At 38.7% G+C, this 6,243-nt stretch overlaps 1 long non-coding RNA gene across 1 annotated transcript in view; it reads left to right on the top strand.

Annotated features, from left to right (window-relative positions):
• Nucleotides 1-1,512: 1,512 nt before the first annotated feature.
• Nucleotides 1,513-6,243, top strand: part of LOC106513092 (uncharacterized) — a 9,970-nt gene continuing 5,239 nt past the window's right edge. The window contains exon 1 of the long non-coding RNA XR_001309752.1: nt 1,513-1,571. This is a non-coding gene — a long non-coding RNA (uncharacterized LOC106513092). The remainder of the gene's footprint in view (nt 1,572-6,243) is intronic.

Consider the following 6,243-nt stretch of genomic DNA (forward strand, 5'->3'; position numbering starts at 1 on the left):
ACCTAAACCTTGGTCCTAAACCTAACCCCACATCTGTAACATGCATTTGGACCCGTGGGGACCTGACATTGGTCCCCACTCCCCACGATTCACTTCGGTCCCCACCTGGTTGCTTTTTTTTTTGTAAAAAATACCCCACGTTGTAGGAAATAACCGTCCACACACACACACACACACACACACACACACACACACACACACACACACACACACAAAGAATAAGACAGAAAAATATCACAAAGGAAAGTGACGACAACAAAGGACAACCTTTACAGAGGTTATTTTGTGTCCTCATAGCATTTCCCCTCCAATATAACACTCCCCCCTAATTGCCTCCTGCCCTCAGCCTTCACTGTTGATCCATCCCATCAGGGGAATATGGGGGGGGGGGGGTAGGCCACAGGCTGTCTACCCCGGGTTCCCCCTCCCTCCAACACCTCCTCCCCTCCTCCCTCATAAACCAGGGAGATCCTGATCAGACCAGCAGGTGGCCAGAAGCCTTCTGCTCATTTGTCTAAGTTGGAAGTGATGCAGCAGTGATGCATATTTAACACAGGGCAGAGGTGACAGAGGTGGGACTGATTTTCTGTGTGTGCATGTGTGTGTACCATTCACAGTTCAACGACAAAAGAGCCACTTGCTGGAAAAGCCACCCCCCCCCCCACTCCATGCACATAAACACACACAGAGGAGGGCATATGGCGACAGCTGCCCAGCGCGTGCCGGGATCGCGCACCCATGAATAATGAGCCTCGCCTCTCAGCGGGAACGCGCCTCGCTTGATGAAAAGATTGAAAAACTGTGGGAAGGCAAGAGAAAACAGGTTAAAAAATAATAAGAATTAGAAACAACCTGTAGCTTTTGTACATCCTGTGAGCCATGATTGTAAATTCAGCAGCTGAGTTCTCATTTCATCATTAAACTTTCACATTAAAAATATTATTTTTCTATTGATTTAGCTCATTTTATTTCAGAAGTCCCTGCCACATAAATCTGGATCCATGGTTCTGTTGTTTTTGTGTCTGCAAGGCAATTGTGCCGTTTGTGATTTGTTTTCCATGTTTTGAGCCATTAAAGTTATTACTACTAATGTTGCTACAGTCTGGGATTAGTTGTGTTTTGGTTTAAGTTTTGTTTGACTGGTTTTTGTTCCAGTTTGCCTAAAGTTTCTTTCCTGGGTTTTCTTACTTATGCATCTGCATTTAAGACTTTCGGGTTTTGATTTCACATCACATTGTCATAGCCTCACTTCACCACCTGTTCCATATTTCTAATTAGCTGCACCTGTATCCACTTCCTAATCACCAGTTTCAGCTTTAGTTTCCTCTCTGTGCCTGCATCTGAGTCCACTAAGAAACTCTTAAAGAGGTGAACTTTTTCAGCATTATTCAGCACTGCATCAACATTAGGATTTGTCAGCAAGTAACATTGTCAAAAAGTACAACCTGCCTGATGTGTAAACTTCAAATGTCTCTTTTGAAATCGGTTAGCTCAGACTAAACAGACACAGCGATGGGCTTTTATCCCAACAGAGTCCAACGGACAAGATACACTCTTTCTTCTAGATATAGGTGAGAGATTTGTTTTATATTTAACTTGGAAAATGCACACGTTCCTACAATTTCCAGTTCATTTTTTGAGTTTGTGTTTTACATCTCACTGTTCCACACATTTTTCTTGCTGTTCATTTTATATATATATATATATATATATATATATATATATATATATAAATAATGTATGTGTGTGTGTGTGTTTTTTTTTTTGTTTCAGTACTTTTTTTTTCCTTGAGCATTTTCTGTGTTCATGCATTGTTTTTCTTTTTTTTTTATTATATGACAGGGATCCTTTCTCCCTGACATCTATTCTGTCTCTTTTTTTATTACCTCTGGTGCCCAACTGGCTAAACACTGTATGTATTTGTTCTAACAAAAAAAATGATGTCATTAATTAATTGGATAGAGATTATGTGATTAAGCTTCTCTCTGTCTCTCTGTCTCTCTGTCTATCTCTCTATTTCTCTTTCTCTCTGTTGTATCCGGTGGCCATATTATTAGATTAAAATGAGAGAAGAGAGCCTGCATGCATGGACAGTTTGTTTGTTAAATTGTCCTATTGCAATTCTGTTTATTCCAAGGAAACAAACATGGCCTCCACAAACAAGCCAAGTGACGCTCCATCTGAGTCCCGCTGGCAGCACAAAGATTGGTATTAAAGAAATCATTAAAACATGGAGAAATTTTGAGTCAAACATTATGGGTTGGGGGTTGGGGGGTATATCCGCCGTATATACAGAGTGAGCTGAGCTCTAACCATCCTTTGATTATCCTTTTAGTTTAAGTCACAAATGTTAACTTATAGGATTGGCCATAAAAGGGAAACATTAGAAAGTAAAGTAGAAACAAAAGTTACAAATAGTTAAAAGAAGACGGGCTCAGAGTGCGTGGTGCTGCATAGATGCACATGATGAACCAGAAAATCAAATGTGCATCACAACACTGAGGGAGCACAGCAGAAAAGATTGTGATTCATTTGTGTGTGTGTGTGTGTGTGTGTGTGTGTGGTGAGAGAGAGAGAGAGAGAGAGAACGATACACTGAGGGGAGGAGACTGGAAAGGAGGGTTTATAGGCCAGCTGTGTGTAGTCTTTTAGTCAGTCAGTGACCTAAATCACTGAATAAAAGCTGTGTGTGTAAGACTGATGTTCATGGATGTGAAAGGACGACAACTTTAAAAAGTAAAGGAAGAAAAAAAATAGAAAAAGATTGACGCGAGCCTGGAGAGAGAAGAATTCAGACAAATGTTGTCGAATGGAGCAAACTTGTGAAGAGTGAGAGCAAAAAATAAAACAAAGAGATGACATTTATGTAGCTGAAATTATGCAGCACAGATATAAATACCCAGCCCTGTTATTTATTCGTTGCCTGTTTTACATTTCCGGAGCAAAAAAGAAGAAAAAAATCTTTGCCAAAAAAGCTGAGATGGCTCGCTACACAAACACACAACTGCTCCCTGAAGCAACAGCAAAGCACCACGACATGTGTGAGGGAAGAGAACGCACCGAAAGCATGCCAAGATGTAATTTCAACATGCAGTGGGATCATTAGCTGTGTTAGGATAGTAAAGTGTCCTTAACACAAAACACCAAATTAAGAATTTATCATCTGGTTGTGAATTAAAGAAAAAAATAATTGTAAATAATTGAATTGCTGCAATAGTTGCAGCCGAATTGAGAGATTTACTCCGCAGATCAAAAAGAGATAGAATCTGTTTTCTGGACTGATACCTGTGTGTGATCAGTAAACTGAATCTATCGGCATCAGTCTGAGGCTTCGTATCTTGTTTCAGCATCAGCTCAAAGCAACATCTCTAACAGCGTTTTGACATGAGTGTTCCTTGATGATAATTCAAGACCAGCTGGAGATTTTTCTCATTATGCGTCTGAAAGGTTTGTTTCAAACAAAAGCCACGCAGCTCTGATTCATGTTTGTTGCACTGGAGGGAGACTTTATTCTTAGAAGCATTATCAAATCAATCTGGAACATCAAAGCTGGGTTTAGTACCTTTGTTTTGGCACATTTTAGGTTTTAAATCAACTCAGATAAGATTTGAGACAGGGTCTGCCAGCGGCATAGGCAGTATAGGCAAGTGCCAAGGGCACATCCTTGGGTGGGGGGCGCAAAATGGGGATGAAAAACATTTTCTAACATTTTATCATTACATGGTGCAAAGGATATTTTATGATAAAAGTATAATAGGATGCAGTCAAGACTAAATGCTGGTGGTCAGTGTGTGTAAATAGGAAAACAAAATAAAGATAATGGAAGTTTCAGTTCTGATCTCAGATAAAGTCTGGTTTTCAGTGTTCTGCCTTCATAAAATACAGATTTTATGTTGTTTTATTAATCCAGAAGAATTTCTGGAAAAAAAGGACTGAGTAGATCTTTTACAAAATGCCCCCCTCCTATAACTGCTTCACTCCACAGCTGCTCATTAACATGAACATGTGTTCCTCGTTGCAGTCAGCAGACGTTGGCAGGAATGATGTGGATTTCTGATGTTCTGTTTCAAACTAATTTTATTGTTGACTATTTTAATTGAAGGACCTGTTTTCTAAAGATTAAAAAAAACATCAAAGACAAAACTATTTAATTTGCTTTGTAAATTGGCAGTGGCATTTAGAAAATTGCTGAAGGATTCCCACCTGAAATTTTGCCTAGGGCGCAAACTGACAAGGACCTGCAGTGAGCTTGTGTATTTTGTTTAATTTGGGAATTAAGTGGTGACTTTATTGAACAAGCTGCATTAATTACACTTTTTAAAATGTAATTACAACTGCCAAGGTTTTTTTATGTTTTTTATTTTTGTATTTTATTAGTAAAAATCTATAAGTAGTTATATATTTTTATTAAGATTAGTGGAGGTTTGTTGATAACCCAAGAAAGAAGGTAGGAGATATTTTGGATTATTTTTCATAAAACCATTTGCCGTCCACTGCGAGTCCATGGCAGGCATGATGTCACACTGAGCCAACACACACAGGAACCCAGATTGGTTGTGAATTAGTTCCACATGGTTACAGAAACAGAACTCGGTGCATGTTGGGCAGAGCAGGAGCAATCCACAGGAAAAATCTCCCCAAGCATCATGATTCTAAATCAACACATGGATGCTCGGGACAGATCTGAAAATATGCAGAACCTCACAAAGGCTCAGTGTTTAGTATTTAATTATATATCTACAAAATAATGCATAACTCAACTGCTTTTTGTTTTAGAAAACATTTTGAACATTCAAATGAACACAAAGATAAAAGAAACACATACACAAGCTGGGGGCATTTCTTTGATCTGTCAAACGTTTTTGAAAAGAGCTAAAAAAAAGAACACAAAAAAATGTGATTTCATGCAACATAAAACACTTTGAAGGTTTGTTTTTATTTTTTATCCAAAAATACATTTTCTATTGATTTTCTGATCTGATTCTTAAAATCTCAATTATTTCTTTTCTACACTGGTTTTATTTGAACAAAACTATCATATCCATAGTTTTTTTAATAAAAGTCTTGGCTACAGATTATATGAATTCCTTCAAAGACATCTAATTGATGTCATTCATTTTGCTTCACATTCTTTGGGTCCACACTGTAATTACACAGAGACACTCAGATCAGACTGATCAACAAGAACCACAGCTGTAATTTGCCTCTAAGTGCCACTCATCCCAGGATCCTCTCAGCATGGAGCTGTTTCAGTCTGGATTTGGGTCCAGCAGTATTCACACTGAGATAAGCAGAACTTTTGTGTGGCGGTATCTCTGGCTCCGGTTCCTGTATCGCCAACCGTCTGTCTGTTTGGCACCCGGCTAGTGGGTCTGAAGCCAACGGTCAGATGGAAATCACGCTGAATTGGATCAATAAAACCAGGAGGGAGAACTACGTCTTGTTACATCACGGTATTGGAAAGTGAGGATCCAGATTAACCTGTGTGAGGATAACACTAATGCACAGTGAAAAGAGGTTACTGCACTTTAACAATTTAATTACAACCGCTTGGTTAGTCGAAGGAAGTCTGTGATAATAAGACCCTCATCAATCAACATTTAACCCAGCTGGATAACGCTGTCTGTTAACTAGACACGGTTGGAAATGTACCTCTTTTCTGTAACAGGATTATAGAATTAATGCTAATCCAGTAACAAAAACATGGTTTACCTTTTTCCAACAGAAGAGCTAAATACTGTTGTAGGGTTAGCTGCTCCATGAAGCAGGTGAAATGGATGAGTAGTGATTGTTATGAGGGTGCGGCAAGGCTGATTGACTGTGGATATGGAACATAGAATGTTACAAGGATAATAAGTTGTTTAATTCAATGCCCAGCAGTTTGAATTTGGTGATCTTCAGTGGTCAACTTAATTTCAGATTAGCGTCAACAATCGACACAGAATTATTGAATTGTTTTATTAACATTTAGAATTTGGTCATTTGTTTTTGGCTTGTTCTACGCTGACCTTCAGCGTTGTATGTCTAAGAACAGCTGACTAATATGTTGTGACTAGCATTCAGCATCTTCTTTGGATCATCCTGAGCTACTTTCATACCAAATTTCAGCTGAAAATTTCTAAAAACAGAACAATTAAAGCCATTTAAAATTAGCTGTGGCAGCCATCTTGTTTTTTCTAATCGCTGGTACTTTTCTTTATTTGTACAAAAAAAAAAGCACTTTGGCCACCTCTGTGCCTGTAC

This window comes from Austrofundulus limnaeus, unplaced genomic scaffold, assembly GCF_001266775.1.
Source record: "Austrofundulus limnaeus strain Quisiro unplaced genomic scaffold, Austrofundulus_limnaeus-1.0 Scaffold10, whole genome shotgun sequence".
Classification (NCBI taxonomy): Eukaryota; Metazoa; Chordata; class Actinopteri; order Cyprinodontiformes; family Rivulidae; genus Austrofundulus; species Austrofundulus limnaeus.